The sequence below is a fragment of the Castor canadensis genome, chromosome 14 (assembly GCF_047511655.1).
Source record: "Castor canadensis chromosome 14, mCasCan1.hap1v2, whole genome shotgun sequence".
NCBI classification, from domain to species: Eukaryota; Metazoa; Chordata; class Mammalia; order Rodentia; family Castoridae; genus Castor; species Castor canadensis.
In genome coordinates this window covers 29,067,742-29,089,954 of record NC_133399.1, presented here as the reverse complement: position 1 = coordinate 29,089,954, position 22,213 = coordinate 29,067,742, and positions in this window count along the sequence as shown.

Here is a 22,213-nt window from a genome sequence, read left to right as displayed (position 1 = left end):
CTGTGTGGTGGCCTAGGTTCGTTTGGATATATGCTTAGGGGAGGCACCACTGTGGCATCCAAAATAGTGTAAAGTTTTTCAATAGGGGCCAAAGAATTGTTGTCATTGTCATAAATATATATCTGAAACATACTCCAGTGTATATGATCACATTCTTGTGCAACCTACTCTTCTATCTGGGCCTCCGATGCGCCTCCCAACTCGTCCACATTTTGTTGCCAAAGTTTTTTCCTTGGATCTCCCTTACCATCAACACTGTCCTCAAGATGGTGTTGAATGTTCAACTCAGGAACAAATTTATCTCTTTTCCTCATTGTGTGACTCAGATGTGCTTTTTCCATTCCCGTGGCCCAAGGGACAATGTATTAATAGGTATTTGGAGTCATCGCCATTTGTCCCATTACCCTGTAGGGCGATCATGTCATAAGGGTTCTGAGCCTAACAGTTCACAAATATTTTTCTGCCTCATCTCAGTCAGTTACATCCCGTGGTGACCAATTTGCTTTCCTGTAGCAAGAAGAGGCTATTTTCTTGTCTGGGTTTTTGCATGGATGTATCAATGGGAAAGAAGTTAATATTCATTAAGATTCTGAAGATTCCAAGAAAACTGAAGATTTTTTTCAGCCATAAAACCTCTGTCTCACTCTGTTTTAAGACGTACAGATCCCCCACCTGGATGCGTGTTGCTCATTTCTGTAACTCCTATCCTCATGGGAGTCTGAAATAAGGTGGATCATGGTTGGAAGACATGCTAGGCCAAAACATAAGGCGTTCCCGTCTCAACAAGTGGCTGTATGTGGTGGCATTCATCTGTAATCCCAATTGCAGCAGGAGCCATACAATAGGACGACTGAATTTGGTCAATACCATGAAAAATTGAGACTGGATTGCCAAAACACCCAGATCAAAAACAGCTCTTGCTGTGGCTCAAGGTGTAGATTGCCTGACTAGTTCAGAGCCTGAGGTACTGTGATTGATAAGTAAGTAAACAATTAATTAATTACTCGATAGCACAACTCCAACTTTCATTATTTTTGGCAGCAATATACGTTTCATTCATTCATTTGAAAAGTATTTACCAAGTATCTACCTCATGCCAGCAATTAATGTAGGCCCTGGAGTTAGAGTAGTAAACACAAGAGGCAAAAATTCATCAATTGTCATTACAAAACACTAGGACAGACTAGTTTTGGGTGATGCATCTCTTGAATAATCTGACTGTGGAGGAGGCCTTCTATGGGGACATCATTTTTAAATGATGTACCAGTTGCGCATGTTACTGAAAAATCAATGTAAGATAAAAATTCCAAAACAATTCCAGTATGAGCCTGTATACTGTAGGCTCAGACAATATTGTAAGTTAATGGTGGTGTCAGTTTTTTAAACGTAAAGTTAATTGTTTTCTTTACTTGGATTGAATATAAGTCCTGGTAAGTCCCACATAAATTGAACATATAGGAAGTTCAAAATGCATTCAGCAAAGAAATAAATTAGTGGGAAAATGGTCTGAACCAACAATTATCCAAAAAGCAAAAAGGGAAACCAATAGATTTTTGAAAAGTTCTCAACACCTTCAGTAATAAAAGAAGTGCAAGTCAATCATATCGAGATTTAATCCTGGCACACTCAGAATTACAATCATCAGGAAAGTTAACAGCATCAAATGCTAGTGAGGTTGTGGGGAAAAGGAACCCTCATACACTGATGGCAGGAATGTCAGTATGTATACCAGTGCAGAAAGCGTTTCGGAGCTTCCTCAAAAATCTTAAAATAGATGTACAATAACGTTCAGCAGTATCACTCCTGGGCATATATCTCAAGAAAACAATTTCAGCATACAACATAGATATATACACATCCATGTTCCCTGTGGCATTTCACAATACCAAGATACAGAATCAGCCTAGTGTATTTGCCATTTTTGAATTAGATTTTTTAACATTTTCACCATTCAAAACTTAAGCGGATCCATGCATGGTGTACCGTGTCTGTAATACAGGCTACTCGGTTGATAAATACAGGAGTATCCTGAGTTCAAGATCTTGTATCTTTTCCCAGGATGGTCTAGAATGTGAAATCTCCTGACTCCTCCTCCTGAGTAGCTTGGATTAGAAACATTCTCCAACAGCTTCAGCTTCATTTTTCTTTTAAGAGGGCCGGGAATTAAACCCAGGACAAGAGCTTGTTAAGTAACTGCTCTTGCACAGAGACACGGTTTCAGTCCCTAGAAATTTTCACTCATAATGTCTTTAAATAACCGTGCATGTAATTTTCTTTTATTAATTTTATTCCCAGGGAGACAAATTCTAGTTTCTCAGGTGAACAAGCACAGTTCTAGACGTGGTCTTGCTGTCATTCTCCATAAGGCAGGCCTTGAAGGTGAGGAATCATACATTCTGGCGGATATTTTGGTGTATCAAAACCAGAATTTCAGAATATTTGAGTTTACCATGAGGAATTCCACATTTGGTCAGGCCCTTTTGTGGGTAACATGAAACCACGTGGGTGTTGATACACACTTATCCCTCCCTATTTGTTCCAGCTATTTTCCTTCCACTTGCACACAAGAGATTACAGAGCTAGTTGGAAAGGAGTGGAAGTTTCCAGAGATTTCAGGAATGATTATCAACAGGGCATCCAAGAAATGTGAGGGAACAGATCTCTATCTATATCTAGCTTCAGTTGAAGCACTTGTGTAGCTATTTTTATGCATCCTTCAGCCGTGTAACCAGAGTAGTACCCGCTTCCAAGGTGATTGTTGAAGGTTTTGTCAGCTGAATATTATCTGCCTCATTTTGTTTTAAGAAATAAAGACTGAATTCCAAGTGAGATTTGTTTGGATGGACCTGGAATATCAAACTCTTGTCATTGATATATAATTCATTTGCTCATTCAACAAATATTTGCAAAGTCCCTGCTCTATGCCAGGTATTATTCTACCCATCTGGGAAGATTGGTAAATGGGAGAGAGAAAAATGTCTTTCTGTTGATTACAAAGGTATAGATCAAGGGACTACTCAATATGATGTAACTGTTGTTTATCTTTGTTATGGAACTGTACTGAAGGAGCCAAAATTGATTGCTGGTGTTCCTCTTGCACAGATTCCATAAATTTCTGTATAGGATAAAATTTAAATAGTTGTGTGGTCATACTGTTTGTTCACACAATTAATTGTCTTGTTACTTTGCGATTATGCACAGTGGAGTATTATTTGCCCATAAATTAAATGATGTGTCAGTTGCTAGAAATGCTTGGAAGTGGTGATCATCATATTGACTGACAGAAGTCATTCTCACTGTCACACTTCAGTTTTTTGTCTCTCATATATGGAATCAATGTGCTGCTCTGTGTTGTTAGCTGCTAGAATGCTATGACTTGCCCAAGATGAAATATTGAAAGAAAATGTAGCCTCTAAGTCTAGTCCCAACCTCATGTACATTCCATTCCTTTGAGGCCACTCTAGCATAAGTCACTGTCTCAAAAAACCAGTAGAAGCATTTAGAGCACAAGGCCCATGTTGTTGTAAAAGTTTTGTATGTTTTGCTCTTTAGTTTGAACTCTCCAATGAAATTGATTCATGATATTGGCCTTTTACCAAACTTTGCTTCTCAATGAACAAGTTAATGGAGTCCCAGTGTCACAACAGCAGCTACACTGTTGTGTGCAGTCCATAACTGGGAGATGGGTGGTCATGTATGCTCTTGAGCCCTAGGAACTCCCTAGGGAAACAGTCATGAAACCAGAGGAGAAAAATTTGGGCAAAGGAAGCGTTTCCACAACCATGGTATTAGAAACCAAATGGAGAGATTTGGAATGTCTCCATCTTTTACCAAGGACCAGATTCTCAAGTTTGTTACTATTAGGCCTCTTCAAAACTCCATAGAATCCTCTGGTTATGAAATGCAGCCATGTTAATGGACTTGGGAAAAATAACTGCTGCGTATTAGACTGGCTTTCTCTGCTGTCCTGCCTGCTCACAGGTACATAAGGAAACATCCAGTCAAATACAAGTTAAACTATGGCAAGAACACCTTGATTTTCATGTAATACACTGTGATTCCAATCTCTGGAGCTTCGGCCAACAGCTACAAGTCACTACACAACTGAAACATGAGAGTATGGTCTGAACATCTGATGAGTCAGGAAGGCAAAGTGTACAAATCCTCAAAAGCAGCAGTACTTCTCACATCCTCAGCATCTCTTCTACTCACTGGGAGTTCACATAAGTAGGGATATACTGGCTGTCTCATTTAACCAGGTATTCTTGTCAAGTCTTTCAGAGATTCATGGACCAGGCCCAGGAGTGCTGTGAGAGCTACCACCCAATGTCTTCTTGCCTCCACCCATTGTGAGAGGGAACACAGGGAAGAGATTAGGGTGTTGAGTTTCTCTGATCTTTGCTGCTTTTGGTCTTTTTGCTAGAACATAAAGTTCACCAAGGTAAAAGAATCTCCTTCCTTACTCACTCCCAGAGAGGTTGGGCACCCAGGGAGGCTCCTGTGGCAACCCAAGGCAGCCTATGCATTGGATCCATGAACCTTATTGACCGGTCATAAAGAGAGGGTGATCATACTCTCAGAGAATAGGGAGCATGACTCAAAGAATGGTCAGATGGGAAGGATTTCAGGTGCAAAGGATCCCCTGTGCTCATCTACAGTGGATGATGCTCCCACAGCATCTGGTGACTGGTGAGATGCTCCAATGCACCTTCTTACTAGGGATAGTTACCCCTGTTGCCAAGCTTGCCTCTTTTGGTAGCATCAAAAATTTCTTGAACATCTTCTGGTCTGAGAGGTGGGTCCAGAATTCAACAGGATCCTTTCCCCTGTTTGTAGAAGAGCCCAGAGCAGAGCCTGCTATATTGAATTATTAATCCTTTGGTCACTAACTTCCTCAGTGGCTACTAGTCCAGAAAATTTTGACCTTCTCCAAATGAATGTAATGAATCTCAGAAAACCCAGCAACCCTTCCTCTCTTACACATACAGTAGTTAAAAGTTCTCTGCTCTAGTTAGAGTTTTGTGGCGACTTTCTACTTCAAGTTGAATGGTCACTCTTGGGAGTAGTTGTGTCCAAAGAGATAAAGTGATGTCAGGAATCCTTCAATTGTTGAGACGATAATCTACAGGGGAATTCACCTTTTTTCCAAAAATGTCGAAAAGCTGGGAAAGGTGCCCAGGTTACTTTCTAGCATCAGTTCCGTGATCAACGCCTTTATCAGCCACAACCACCTGGTAGCTATGAGCTTAATGAATTTTAGGAAGAGGTCCCCTCTTCTAGTAGTAAATGAATCCCTAATCCATGAAACTACATTCCTGCTGTTTAAGTCCTTGCAATGAACAGTAATTTTCTTTATTATCTCAGTATTGTAGAGTCAAGGTTCCTTTTTTCTTGTGAGAATTATAGACATCTTCACTCATGAAGTTCTAATAACATCACAAAAACCATCTCAAGAGACTGAAATAACCTAATTATGTGAATTTTAGGAATAATTAAATTCACTAGAGTGCATGCTAATATGGTATGATGTGGATATGTTTTTCAAGGGAATGCCTCAGTAATTATTTATTTGAGTATGAAAGGCCAGTCCATTTGTCACTCTGGATGTGTCAAATGACACTCTGGATGAAACCCACGTGACATGAGCTATGAAGTCAGGCTGTAGAATATCTGAGAAAAAGAGGAGAATAAGTGACCTGGCGCTGTGTGTTCCCAATGCTACAAACAAGCCAAAGGAGCAAAGGAATTGAACCATGGGAGCCAAAAGTGAAATGTTTAGATAGTTGGTTACCTGTTGCCTCATCATTGTAGAACGATGTAGTCATAAAAGAGTCAAACATTCTAGGTCACCAGGAAACTAGTCATTTTGGCTTACTAAAGAAATTCAAATCCACAGTGAACAGCACACCTTAGAAGTCAAGCACTTCTACCCATGAGATTTCTCAAGATGACTTTCACGACTTTGTTCATCACAGAATACATAAAGGGGTTCAACACTTGAGGGACCAACATGTACATCACAGAAGCCATTGTCATTTACTTTGGCCAGTCAGTAAATGCTAAGCTAATGTATACCCCTAAAGTTGTCCCATAGAATAGGGGAGAACAGATAGGTGAGAGCCACAGGTGGAAAAAGCCTTTATACTTTTTCTTCTGATGATGCCATTTTCAAGACCGAGGATACACTGTGAACATAAGAGAAAAAGGTTCCAGAAATAAAGTGATTCCAGAGAGAGGAACACCAGTAAAGAGACAAATGGAAACAATTTTCAGGGTGTTATCAATGAGGGTATCGAGAAAGGAAAACTTGATCAGTTAAGCAAATTTACAGCGAAACTGGGGGATTCCTACATCTGTGCAGACCATCAGTGCAACACAATGAGAGTGTGTAGCAGCGCATACATAATGCTAATGAACAGAATGACCAGAAGCAGCCTGAGAAAGACACAGACATCCATGATGACTGTGTAACTTAGGGTGGATGGCAAATGGCCACACAGCTGTCATAGGCCATCACTGCAAGGAGACAGTTTCCTAAACCACACAAAACCAGGACAGAGCAGGTAGAAGTGAGACAGCCTGTGTAAGTGATGCTGTAATCTCATGTTTGGATGTTCACCAGCATTTTGGGGACAGTGGTTGTTGTTAAGATTTTATTTAAAGACAGATTAGAGAGAAATACATGGAAGTATAAAGGTGGGAAGCAAAACCTAGAATCAGGATGATGATCAACATGGTGACCAGATACATGGAATGAACAGGATGAAAATGAGAGGCTGTATTTGTGAATCATCTGTCAGTCTCAGGAGGAGGATTTTCTGAATCTGTTTGATTTCTGGATCTTATATTCCTGATGAATCTTGCTGAAATATGGAGTAATATAAAATAAGTTGAATGACTTCTGAGTTAGCATTAATAGTATCATATTGGAAATGAGTAGAAATGAACATTCTGCAAACCACCTGATGATTAGTTCTGAGAAGGAAGACTAGCAGTCTAGTCTGTATTTCAACAAATTTTCTACAAATCTCTAAAGATTGAGAATGGATCCTTTAAAAAGAAACCTCTTTTCATATGTATGGTGAATCAAAGAGAATCTCCAAAAGCTTCCTCTGTTCTTGGTCACCCTATTTTCTTCTCCCTCATTCCTCCTCTAACTTCCAATTCTTTTATTAGACACCAATCCTTTTTCACATATTACCAAGTTATGAGTCAGAAGGTTTCCTTCAAAATGATTCTATGTCTTGGATTAAAATGAAAGATGAGAATAAATTTATCAAATCTATCTTCTAGAACAATGTCTCCAACTTTGATATACCTCAGAATCATATGAAAGCCTCCTCAACATACAGATATGTAAGTTCGTGTCATCAGACACATGGACACATGAGATCATGTTATGGACACAAAGTATACAATTTGTGATTGCCAAAGACTGAATCAGCGATCAACTGCTAAGTTGTTTCCCTAGATCATTATCTGCAAAAGTGTGTGGAGCAGAGTGGCTTGCATTCCTAAGAGATCTCTCAGATTTCATTATTTCCACTTAACAATTTTATTACTTTTTTCCTATAAAAAACCCGTGCTACCCTTTGCTTTCAAGCTATGCACTCTCTTGTATCCTGACGTGTGAAAAGTGAATGAAAAGCATCCAGATGTTCATGAGCAAAGATTTGAAAATGTTTCCTTTAAAATTGAAGTTCTTAAGAATCCCCGATGAAAGCAGGGGATCTGTTTTAGTAATTAATTATGAGAGAATCTGGATAGCAGTTTTGAAGATTCACTGTCTCATTCCATGGAGATTATATCCCTTAATGGGAAAGGTAGAATATAATTAAATTACATGAGCAAGCACACAAAAATACCTACAGGAGAAAGTGAAATACGTGGACTCCTATGGGCAAAAAGATAGAAAGGAAAATCTTATTTTTTTTCATTGGTTGACAGTGGCTTGTATGATATCACTGGTGTAATCAGCTTTTGAACAGCAGTGTCTTTGGGGAGCAAATTGCTTCCGCTCATGGAGAAGAGAGAAGCTGCAGTGTTAACAATCATCATTTGGTCTTATATTAGACTCACAGACTATGAATTTAATTAAGGCATCTGGTTTAATTTTATGAACTGGATTGATACCTACAACTGGATGGGAAGTTTGGATGCTCTCATTTGGACAATGGGAACTGCCTTCATGATGTGATACTTACCTGCTTGTGATAAGAACTTAACAATGTATATTTCTCCAAACAGCACATTGCAGACCTTAAATATATAAAATTTTTATCTGTGCAGTTGTATCTCAACAAAGCTTAGAGATAAAGTACTCTTGGAGATGTTTCAATGAAGAGAAATGAATGGATCAAAAATCAGCCAGCATGTGATGGGCACGTGGGACTCTCATACTGACCTTCTCTGGTTTTTTTGTGAATGTGAGTGTGCTCTTCCATGTTCATGTATGTATCTTCCATAAGCAATACCTCTTGACACTTTCCACCCTCAGAAGGAAGTCAGGAGTTGAAGCCACTGAGAGAAGTTGAAAAAAGAGAAAATATTTCTAGCTTGCTGGACACAAATTTCTGGGAAGAGCCTCTATGCCGAAACTCCTTGTAGAAAGCTTGTATATGGAGAAAATTAAGGAAACGAAAACATTGGTGACACCAATGTTCACGTGATCTTCAGTACATGTGATGAAATTCACAATAGGAATGAATTTAATAACACATAAATTGCATACATGGTCCACACAATCTAAGAATACCTACATAAAGAAAATTGAATAAATTCTATGTGTATAAAATTTTAAAATGTTCTTGAACCAACACTGGTACATAAATAATCATGGATTATAAATGCATCATTAAGTATAGAGAATCATTAAGTGCTGTATACCAAAAAATTCCTATATTTCACTATCATCATAAGATGTGTTTCATTGCGGTAACTGAAATTACTGCATATTTGAAGTCCTTCACTTTTTATCTCTGCAGAAACTCAACTTGTCTTCCTACCTTGAGAAGGATCACCAAAGTATACTTACACATATATATGAATTTATATTCATACATATGTATAAAACTTTATTTACACATGTGTGTATATTTGTATGCATATGTATTATTCCTTCATACTTTTCATTATGTCTGGTATTATTCTTACTTACAATAGTAGCTTTTTGCATTTTAAAGCATCTTGTATATATGCAAATACATTGTATTTACAAATGGTATGCTTAAGTATTTTACTGTTTAGATTAATGCTGATATATCTACCCTACTTAATATTAACTAGATACTATTCCAGTATCCTGTCAGAGTATAATTTATTGTACATTTTCTAACCAATAGGTGCTAAGGTTACTGCCATTAATATACAGTCATATGGTACCACACATGGGGAACAACATCACATTCAAGATAACAATTCCAGGGGAAGACAAGAGGAGGAATATGAATGCAATTAATTATTTTTGCTTTGTGACTCATTACTTAATGAAGTAGATAAAGCATAATGTCAACATTTCTGAATTCAGGAAAGAGTAGATGAATCCATTTACTGCCATTGTTGCTAGTTACACTGTATCTGCTACAGCTGTGTAAAATATTTGGCAGGATTAGAAATTGAAACCAGGGACATGAAAGCTTCAGGACATGGCAGAGTCCTCTCAGCCTCCCTACACATTTAGGACAAAAGTTCTCTGTGGAATGAAGGATCAATGACCAGCAAGGAGAAGAAGAGATAAACTGATTGGATTTGGTATGGGCTGAATTTTGTTCCTGTCACAATCAATATGTTGAAATCTTAACGCCCAAACTTCAGACCCTGACTGCATTAGGAGGTGGTGGTTTGAAAAGGTAATTAATTTGGAATGTGATCATTAGCATGAGTCCTAATGCAATGTGACCATGGACCTCATCAGAATAGGAAATTAGAAGTCAGAAATACCTGAACACAATGGAAGAAGATGGTCATCTGCAAGTCAAAGAGACAGGCCATAGGGGAAACCAACCCTAGTGACACCTTCATTGATAAAATCCTACAAAACAGAACAAGAAAATAAATTTCTGTTAACTAATCCATTGAGTCTGTGGTACTTTTAGTTCTTGAAGTCTAATACACTAGCCAAAATTCTTCCCACCACGCAAAGAATTCAAACAAATGTCATAATATTTTCAAATATCACCATTGTAAGAGAACAGTTTTCTATATTGAGTGGAAATAGGTCCCTATTGTTGTAGAGAGAGAATATGTGACCAGCTTGAATGGGATTGAGTTGATTAATGAGTTCAGAAAATGTAAATGAGTCTCTGTCAAAAACATAAAAGACTGACTGTCAAGAATGATGCTCTTACAGAGAGCCATCTCTTGGTGTTTGTAAATTCATAATTTCATAGCTATTTTTATTTTCACACATATAAATGGGGGAACTTGGTATTCTTAATTTCATGAATGCTGTTTCCATTGGATGAAATTTTAGCAAAAAATCTATCTTCACATTTAAATCCTTCACTATGAAGATTGGGTTACCGTGTTTTCTTCTGTGAGAAGGATGCATTGCATCTCACCTGGATTTGGAATACGGAAACACTGTTGGTAAGAAAGGTAGAGTTGATGACTGCATGGATGGGCTCTGTATCAAGTGAGATCATCTCTAGGCAAAGGCACAGCTGGTGGTTCCTGATTGGCAAGGACCTTTTAGTAACTTTCTCACCAGGTAACTCCTACAATCTCTATATTCCTCAGGGCTCACTACCCAAAGTTCCTCATTGTACCCAAAATGTTGCCATAATTCTGATTCCAGGAGTGCATGATAAAAAGCAATAATCCATTTGTGGTAGCAAGTAAAATGTTTTTGATACAAGACAACATGTTCTAGCAGATTGATATGTTGAAGTCACAATGAAGTGTAAAATTGGTGTAGGGAAAGATGCAACATCACTATTATTTACACAAAAGAGTGTATGGAAATCATCTACTCATAAATTGTGTCCTTATTGTTCAGTTGAAATTACAATGAGTAGATGGAGTAGTTAGTAAAGTTGCCATGAAAAAAATTAATTATAATTTCTTGCTTACACCAAAGATAAAAGTAAATTTTAGGTGACTTGTGCCACAACTGCAAAAGGTTATATAGTGTAATTTCTTTTATCAAGGCAAGTGAGTGGGGGTTTCAATATCCAGACCAACAGACCACAAACCAGAAGGGAAAACACTGGCACATTAATCCAAGTTAAAACTAAGTGCATAAATGTGTATGCAGAGCACCTCTCTAACCAGCACTTTGGAGGCAAAGGCAAGCCTGGGCTACATTACTAGACCTTATATCAAATAAAAATACTAAGTAAGTGAGCATGCAGTAAATCCTAGAAAGCAAATGCAAATGGAGACTCACTCCTAAAGACCAATTTAGCAACATGTATGGATTGAAACACCAAGGTCATGTTAAAATAAAATGTTATTGGGAAATAAATTTAAAAATATAGGCAGCAAAATGGAAAATCATAAATGCATATATCACAGAAAATAGCATGAATGTTAATACACTCAGCACCTCAAAAGCAGAGAACTGAAAAGTAAATGTTATTTTAGGCTCATTGTATTGTCAGAGTAAATAAAAATATCTTGTGGATGATGCTGATCATCCCCAAAGTACTTCATGGGAAGTTAAGTTGATTTAATTGTTTAGGAAAATGTTTTGTACACAACTTATAATGTGATTAACATGTTAGATTAATAAGTGTGTATCAAAAGAGAAATGTGGCATGATTTTCCTTATATATTCTCATACGTGTCTCATATATCTGACATAATGCTTTCTCTCATATGTAGAACCTAACTGGATAACTGTTAGAAAGGATAACCAATGGAAGTTTGTTGGGAAAGGAGAGGGTAATGGGGGTGAATATGAACAAAGTACATTATGTATAAAAGTAACATAAATCTAAAATAATTTCAACACTATAATAAACCTTTTTTTAACCTTATAAAACCTGAATGAAAGTATTCAAACAACTTTATTCACTATGGCAGAAGAAAAAGTACCAATAACATAGCTATCATCAGAAATGATCTTTATTTTTAATGTCACCATACACAATGAAAAAGTTGAAGAAGTGAAGAACCTCACACTTGTAATCCTAGTTACTCAGAAGGACAAAGACTGGGACGAGATTGGTTTTCTTTTTTTTCTCCCAGCTATGTGTGTAAACGTAACTTCAGTGAAGCCTGGACAAAAATAACCAACCCAAGGACCCAGTTGATGAATTCAGGAAATGCTACCTCTCAAATCCCCTTTTCCCAGACAATTGCCATTTATCCACTTACCAAATAAGTTAACCATGTTTAGTGGACAAGATGTGGATTTATTCTGAGGTCTGCCATTCTGTATACTGCTTGACTTAGGAGAGAGTGAAATATCAATGGATCCAGGGAAGGTGGCTCTTTTCTGTGTCTGGTACAATTTTGGGGTGTGACACCTGTCACATTCACTTTCTGCAGTCTTCTGGAAGAGAGCAAGATCTAGAATGAGGCCACATTGTGGAAAACAAGGATGTTCAATTGTTTGTCCTACTGTTCCTCGCCTCTGAAATCATTGAAATAAAACGTAACCACTCTGAATTCAGTATACTAGTGTTTAAGGGTTCTTTCATAACAGGACCAAATACACCTTCATTGATGAGTCTCTAGAGTGTCGCCATCATATCAATCGATGTCCTCTAATCATGCACATTTTATAGCTATTGAAAATGAGTTCAATGCATGGTATTATTAGCTCAGAAAGATATAGGCAGGAATTATCAGGTGTCAGTATTTACATTACGAACCTTGAATACATTCATTTGCCTAAATATTACTCAGGGACAAAATTCTGATGCGTCTAGTCAAATAATCAGGAAGAAGCTATTTTAAAATAGGTATTTTAAAATATGATTTGTTTAAATATTTCTGTATCTCTCCACCTTCTCTACCTTGCATTCTTCCAAGAAAACCCCACAGAATGATTAATAAGTGAATATCTATCTACTACAGCTTCTGCCTATGAAAAGCAAGAAGAAAGAAATTTTGCATAAAGAACTGAAATCATGTGCCAAATAACATAGAGCTCTATCCAGACCAAAGTCAGGTAGACTTCTAGCCCACTTAAAATGCACCTGGTCATTATGGTATCATCTCATCCTAGAGAAATGTGGTGACAGAAGGGTACGTCATTATTGCCCACCAGTGATCCTGTCACTGTGACTTACCATAAAAAGTGAAGTTCAAACCAAAGAATACATCACAGAAGAGAAGGCATTGTGATAAGTTTTCTCAAGGCTTCTTTCGTCTTTCTATTTCTTAGACTGTAGATAAAAGGATTGATCACTTGTGGGACCACAGAATACATCAATGAAGCCACTGCAGTTTTCCTGGAAGAGTCAGTAACTGCACTGTTAGTGGTTCCCCCCCAACCTGTCCCACAGAACAAGGAAATGACAGCACTATTGAAGCACTATTCACAATAGCCAAGTTATGGAAATAGCCAAGATGCCCCACTACCAGTGAATGAATTAAGAAAATGTGGTATTTATGCACAATGGAATTTTACTCAGCCACAAAGAATGAAATTTTGTCATTCACAAGTAAATGGATGGAACTGGATAACTCATCTTAAGCGAAGTTAACCAGGCTCAGAAAGCCAAAACTCATATGTTCTCCCTCATATGTGGTCTTTATACCTCAAACAAATGCAGTAATATTATTGGAAATTGGTCACAAATTAAGAGGAGAATGTATTCAGGAGGAATAAGGAAAGGTAGGATACTCAAAACTTGAAAGTGTTTGATGTGCCCATTGTAGAGGAGCAGATAAAGTAATCTTAAACTGACACAAGCCACTATGGGAAGGTGACTGGGAAATGGTGAAGAGGTCTGGTAGAGATGAACCAATGCAGATTGTAATACACATGTGCATGGAAGCAATATTAGGAATTCTTTTATAGCTATCTTTATCTCAAACTAGCAAAAATGCTGTCTTTCTTATAAATCACTTATGTCTTCTCTTCAACAAAATTGGAGAAGAGGGCAGAACAGGTTCTATCTGGAAGTGAGGGAGGTGGGGTGGCGGAGGGGAGAGTGGGTCCAAACAGTGTATGGACATGTGAATAAATGAATAAACAATAAAAAACATAAGGAGATAAACATTTACGGGTCGTATATAAATGCCTCCGAAAAAATAACACATGATATTTGATATTTAAAATTCTGTTCCCAACGATGACAATATAAAGTCTCATTTTAAAGCATCCTGTGTTATGTAGAGTTTTATGGAACCCTAGAAAACCAACACATTGATCAAAAATCCTTATTCATCCTCACCACAAGAACTCAAGTAAATCTGAGAACAATTGTAAATAGTCATCATGTTTGAGGAATGGCAGATTTCTGCTCTTAAAAGAAATGGGCCATGCTCTTACTGAGAGTATGAGGCTGTCATGTATTTATATGAAATTGAACAAGGAAAATTACTGGAATAGTTTTAAGTGGTGTGGGGAGGGGTTTGAAGGAGAGAGATGGTGGGGCTAATCTACCCAATGCACAATGTAAGCCTATTTAGAATTGTCACAATGAATCCCCCTGTACAATGAATATATACTAATAAAAATTAGTGGAGATATAGGGAATATGATGCCAGCGTAATGACAGTTTGGTGAGTGTTGGGGCCAACATATATAAGAATTTGTGAAAAGGATAACACACAGTTGAAGGAGAGGCATGAGACTTGTTTCATACAATTTCATGCATGTCCTCTTCTTCCTCTCCTCATTGCTTCCCCAGCATGAAATCTCTTAGAACATCTGTTCTCATTTTCAAAACAGTTAATAAGAGATTGTGAGTTACCTAATTGCCTTTACTAGCAGTGGTGATCAGCATCTCATCTGAATGTTGAAGACAGAAGCTCTGTTCTCAGTACAGGTAGACTCTTCACTTGAGAGAACAGAATCCTAGGCAGGAAGGATCATGTCTGATTGGAAGCTCAACTGTTGCTTCCTGACTGTACAGGGCTGTTGAGTGAGAGGAACACATGTCAACTTGTATACTGTCTTCATCCCGAGTACTCAATATCCAGAGCTCCTCAATAGACTAATAAGAGAGAAAGGAAATGTTGCTGTGTTGTTTTGCTTTGTGTAACTAGAACAACCACTTGAGAAAATCAACTTATAAAGACAAAGTGATATTTTGGCTCATGGTCCCATGTCATGATGGGTTGGGTCCATTGTGGAGCTTGACTCATCATGGGAGGAGGTCATGGTGGAGCAAGGCCTCTCATATTATGGCTGGAGAAAGAAATGAAGAGACCAGGGTCCCAAAATTCCACTTGAGGACATGGCTCAAAATGCTCTGAAGATCTCCGTGATGCCCCACCTTTTAAAGTTTCTGCCATCTCCTCATAGTGCCATGCAGGTGACCAAGACATTAACAATGGGCCTTTGAAGAATATTCTGTGTCCGTACTATAGCACTTTTCCCCTCCTGAGGTCTTCATGGAACTCATTCTAGAGTATTATTAGTGTTATATTTTTGAATGCAATTTGAGAAAACACAGTATAGGGACCAATGCTGCCTGTTTCTTGTTTTTGTAAATATCCAGCACAGGAAATCCATGCATTTTCTTCATTTTCTTTTGTACTGCAGAAGCAGAGTTGAGCATTTCTCGCAGAGGTAATACAGATCACAAACCTGAAATATTTACTAACTTGTATTTATTTTTCAGCACAGGGGTTTGAACTCAGGGCCTACAGCTTGAGCCATTCCATGAGCTGTTTTTGAGACATAGTCTCATGAACTGTTTCTCTAGGCTAACTTCAAACCATGATCCTCCTGATCTCTGCCTCCTCTGTAGTCAGGATTATAGGCATGAGCCACTGGTGCTCAGCCTAACTTGTACTTTAAAAGCCTTTTAGAACCTCTATTATAGATGCTTTCTTAGAGTTAGGTTCGACTTTTGACAAATATCCTCAAGTATTTTCTTATGGAAATGCATATGACCTGCTTATGTGTATTTCTTTTTACCAGTTGTGGGGTTTGAACTCAGGGATTTCCATTTTCTAGGCAAGTGTGTTACCACTTGAGCCACACATCCAGGCCTTTTGTGCTCTGGTTATTTTGGAAATGGATTCTTGCTTTTTGCCAAGCCAGGCATGGACAATGATCTTACTTTATACTTTCCACCTTCATTGGGATGACCAGTAGAGCACTGTCATGCCTGCTTCTTTTCATTGACATGGGGGTCCCCCCAACTTTTTTTTGGCCTAGAATGGCCTGGAGCTGCCACTCTTCCAATCTCAGCCTCCTGCATAGCTTGGGATGACAGGTATGGGACTCCATGCCCAGCTATTGCTTGAGCTTTTCTTTCTTGCCAGAGCTGACCATGAGCTGATATCCTCCCAATTGCAGCCTTCCTCATAGCTTAAGATTACAGGCATGAGCCCCTGGCACCCAGCTTGTCTTCATTCTTGTGATAATTATTGTCAGGCAAATTAATAAATTTGAGTTACATAAAGCCAACTTTCTGATTCCTTCATTTACTGGCTGAAATATGTACCAGAGAAAAACTTTTCTGAATCAAATAAGTATTCACTCTAAGGTAGAATTTATATAGAAAAGAAGAATCCCTACTGATTTCTTCATTCATAACTTTAATAAATTATAAAGCTTCAATTGCAAAGTGCAGTGGTAAAGTACTTGCCTACAGTGTGAAAGTCCCTGTGTTCAGCCTCTAACACTGCAAAATAATGGTAATAAAAATAACAATAATATATTTCATGTTAGTATGTCAATTTAAAGTACATAGTAGAAATAATTAATTGTTTTAATATTACCCAAATATGAACAGTGTGTCATCACAAACTCCTGGTTTATAAATGCAGTTCATATATTTCAATTAATTACAGTTTTTCATGTTCTCAAATTGTCCTTTTCTTGGCCAATCAAACCTCCTTAGCTTTATTCCTGGTGCCTTATGAAATGAACTTGAAAGTCCCGTCTCTCACTTAATTTAAGGTGAGGGATATTTTATGATCATCTTATGCTTTTGCTATTTAAGATCTAGAGGAAGTTTTTCCTCCAAGGAGTACTGGGTCAATTCAGTAATCAACAGTAGCACTGGCCACCAGGGGTTGCTGATTGCACTGTTTTTCATTGCTTTTTAATTTTTTTTTATGTGCAGAGAAATGAGAAAGTTATTTTTAAAAGAATTTCCTTTACTAGAAAGTCCTAACAACTTAACATTGTTATAATTGTGCATATTTTTGTATTTAACACTTATGTAATTCTAATGTTTTCATTTAACTTTGGATACCTAATCTTTCTTGAAATTTTAATTATGATAAATTAATTGTACAAAGGAATTTCATTGTGATATTTACATATAATGTGCTTTGATCAAAATCATCCCATCTATAATAGTCTCTCTTAACCCCACCTCTGCTATCCCTTTCGTTTTAGTGGACTTTAGTGTGTTTCATTGTGCTATTTTCATTAAATTATATATATATATATATATATATATATATGTATATATATACACATACATATATATATGTTCTTCTATTATAGTCAATAAGAAAATCTAATCTTTAAATAAATAAAGGTAATACTAACTTCTACCATAGCAATAAAATAGGTGCTTTTGAACTTAAGCTTCTTTAATCCTTTCATAAAACCAGATTTGGTACCACTGTCATCCATTTATCCTGAAGATGCTGGACATTTGGTGGTTTAGTAACCTGCACAAGACATAGCTAATGAGTGAGAGAGCCTAGAATTGTCATCAAATGCCTAACTTCAGAGCTGATACACTGACCTATTGCAAAGTACAGCCTTCCCCAAACCAGAACTCAGTTTCCTATGAAATTACTCTGGTTCCATCTTTTCCCCTTGAAATACTTTTTGTACCAAGAAGAAGCATAAACTAAAACAATGGCTATTTATGGGTAACTCATAGAATTTTCTTTAGGTCCAGTGCACCTTTCTAGTTTTGTGAGTAACTCTGTCATGTCCTTAGAAACAGGCAATTGTTGACTGTGTGGAACATACGGGGAAATTTTTTCTACATTCACTTTAAGATGAAGACGTTCTAGAAAATTCCAAAAATTCAAATTGTCATTTTGTGGATGCAGTTTTCCATTCTGATTCATAATTTCTGTGTCCCCAGGAGTACTATTACATTGGAAATCTTTCTGAAAGGAGTGGAGCTAAAAGATATACAGTGTTTTTTGGCAAAGTGTGCCCAGTAACAACAGAACTTGCATTAAGCAATGATCCTTATTTGTTATACTAACTTACAGGATGTCAAATTCTACTTGACATTTTCAATAGACAGAAACATGATGGATATTCTATAGAACCTTTTGGGTCATCGGATAACCAGAGGTATATTAAAGGAAAGGATCTTTTCCTTAAGCAAGAATAGCAAAATTAAAAGTATGTAGTAGGAAGACACAAAAAGTCCAGTATGAATAGGAAATTTGAAATATTTATGGATGTAGGTGGTGATGACTCTAAGAACATTAGAGAAGAAAGTAAGATTTGCTTATTATTCAAGGTACATCTCATGATGCAATATTTAACTGTCATTAATAGTGGGTTCATATTTGGATCTTCTATTTTATGAAGCTTATGAATTAAAATGTAAGATTTATTGCACCCAGAAGATGTTTTACATTTGAACCAATGCAGAGATATCTTACCTGGCGTTAATGTAATAATGTGGCACTTGTTGGCAAAGCCACATTCTAAAAGCTTTGAAAGGCAGCCCAAGATGTAGAAGACCTCCACTGGAACAACAGTCTTCCCTTCAGTGACATAGAAGGGAAGATACAGGGGAAATATTTGATTCAGAACTATAAAAAATACCACCATGTGAACGTCAGAAACTTGGCTTCACTGCTGTCTGATAGGTGGTTTTTGTTGTGAACACTAAGGAGCAGAGGAACCAAGGTTATGGGGACGAACAGTGTGAAGCTGAAAACTTAATAGTTTTCTTCACAATGGAAATGTCTTTGTGCTTCAGCAAAAGCCTAAGAGCAACAGCCACGATACATATGTTTGGGAAGACAGAAATAGAATATGTCTCTGTTCAGAGAGATACAGACCTATTATGGGCCAAAGACACCCCAAAGTGGACTTCATAAACTGGAGTAGCCAGTATTTTTTTTTAAATAGTGATCTTTCCTGATGGTACAATACTAATGCACATTTCCCACACTGAACTATAACTGAAGGGAATTTCAGTAACCATCTGTCCAGTTCATTGTTTTACTGTTAGACTCAGTTCTTCAAATTAGAAAATTGGAAATGCTTAATCTGTTTTCCTTCTTTCTTCCTGGAATCAGCAAAAATGGTAAATCCATGTAGGTAATTATTTCCAATGAATATAATCCATCTTTTTTATGATTATGTAAACAAAGCGATTGTTTCATGTTCTTACTCATCTGGCATATGCACGAAAGCATTTTTTCTTTTCTCACTAAATTACAAAAGACCCGTCTATTCAGTAATTTATGCCCCAGGAAGCTATGACCTGTGTTTATTCTTATAATGAACAATATTAATTTTATTTCTTGACTTCCAGTAAGGTTTATCTTTTATTTGTTTTCATGACAAGATTGCTTTAGAAAGGCCTCACATTATAATGTCTTCTATAGTGAAAATATTTGGTATTGAAAATTTTTGGAAATGGAAATGAATGAAGAATACCTATTACAATGTGGATGAACCTTGAAAACTAAGCTAAGTGAAAGAAGCTACAAATAATAAATATCATATTTTGAAGCATTATTTAGAGGAAATCCAGAACATTTAAGTTCATTGAAACAAAACCCACTGGTGGGTTCATAGTCATGGGAAAGGAGGACTAATGAATAACTGCTTAATGAGTAAGGAGCTTGACATTGGATTGAAAAAATATGTTTTAACTTGATAGAATGGACAGTTATACAACTTTGTAATTGTTCAAAATATAACTAAGTTCCTCAATTAAGTATAATTTTGCTCCTTAATTTTCATCTCAATAAATAAACTCTGTTCACTCTTGTATTGTCAAATGAAAACTTAAAATAAAAAAATAAAAATAGCAGTGAATTGATGTTTTTAGAACCAATTATTTGTTTGCATGAGAACTTAGAGCACAACAAAAATAGCATTTCAAAGCAGTAGTAGTTACAGTGTATTAAGAGGTTGATGATCCATGGTCCCATAGGTTGAAGCAACTAAGTTAAAATATGGGGATAACACTTCAAGTTATTGGGATAAACAAAGATTTCCTGAATAGGAATCCAAATGTTCATGAAATAATAGGAAGACTGGACAAATAGGAATATATCAAATTAAAATGTTACTACACAGTCAATGAAACAACAAAGATGGAAGAGGCAACCAACAGAATGAAAGAAAACCAGTGTTCAACTCAACTCAACCCCTAATGTGGTATGCTGAATGATACAGGTGGCTACACAATGACTCGGTGCAGAGAAAGGAGCAGGGAAAAATGGAAGGGGAGGGAGATGAGCAGAATGTAGCTAATAGAACAGTTATTGTACTTAACAATGAGAGTATCCTGGTGTTTTATGCAGACCCCAAGAACAAAGCTGTTAGGACAGGGAAACCCAGGGTGATGCATACCAGAGTTTTCCCCAGTGTTTCTTCATAAGCAGAAACATTGTGGCATTTTGGACACCACTTTTTCACTCTCTGTGGGCATACTGATGATCCAGAGCCTTCACACACTGACCCCTGTCTGCCAGGAAAAGGAAAATGTCTTCAGCCCTCGTTCAATAAGTCCCCCTCAAATAAGTAAACTGGACAAGCTTAGCCAAAATTCCCATCTTTAGCCTGGTAGGCAGGAAATAAAATAACGTGGTATAGGAAATGTTTGCCAAATAGTATTGCCTATAGTATTTGTCTTTGTGTCAGGAAGCTAGTGTTCTCTTTGCTTATTTTGTAATTTGATGAGATAATTATTTTCATGTCCCAAGAAACCCAAATGACTTACTTAGAATACTCAGGAGGCTACAGGAAAATGCATAGGCCTTGGTATGGGGTAAAATATACATTTATTACTCAAAGTTTTGTGCACCTGGAGGAAGTTCAAGAGCGAGGTGTTAACCGATTCAGTTTCTGGTACTGAGTATGAGTTGAAGTGATGTTGCCAAAATGCCTTGTACTCAAGGATTGAACAAGCAAGCTCACACCAATTTGTTTATGTGAGCATGAATTAACGACCATAAACAAATCCCCATGATATATAATACACTCAGCTTGTGGGTTATGTTTCTACACATGTATTTTTGTAAAACACAAAGAATCTCCTGTATTGCTCAATTATGCCCTTCTGACCCATGTTAATTCATTCAAGGGGTCAGTGCTAATTGACAAACCACCTTCTCCAAGATAATTGCCAAATTACAAAGAAATGGAAATGCAATATGCATTATAATTGGAAGTTGACTTCCTATCAAGTAAGTAGTTATTTCCATCACAGAACATGGTGGAATTTTCATTGCAGTTGCACTAAGTCTGCAGATCAAATTGAAGAGTGAGGGCATCTTCAAAAAATTGAGTCTTTTCAGCAAGAACAGTTTCATTTGTCCACTTATTTCCCACAAATATTCTTTTTCTAAATGATGTACTATAAATTAATGAGAACTCATTTGAATGTTTTAAAAATTATTTCTATACGTTTTACAATTTTACACAGCAAGTGTCCTCTCTTAAGCGTCTTTTCGTGGTTCTGTGCTTTGAACTTAATGCCTTGTGTTTTCTTGGCAAGCACTCTACCACTTGAGGCACAACTCTATCCCTTTTTGCTCTATTTTATTTTGAAGATGGGTCTTATTTTTTTCCGGAGGAGTCACTGAACCTTGATCCTCCTATCATTGCCTCCTGTGTAACTAGAAATGAAGACATGCATCCCCAAGCTGGGACTGCTTTTTATGAGACAGGGTACCACTGACATTTTTGCCCAGGCTGGCTTTGCATCGCAATCCTTCCATCTCCAAGTCCCACATAGCTGCAACCATAGGCATGCAGCACAACACCTGGCTTTCAGTGTTATTTTAAAACACAATACAACTAATTAGAACTGACGAATTTTTGTTTATCTAAATGGATTCAGCCATCACTAGAGTCAATTACTGCTTCATTAATTTGTTTGTATTTTGCATGTATGTGATCATTTCATGT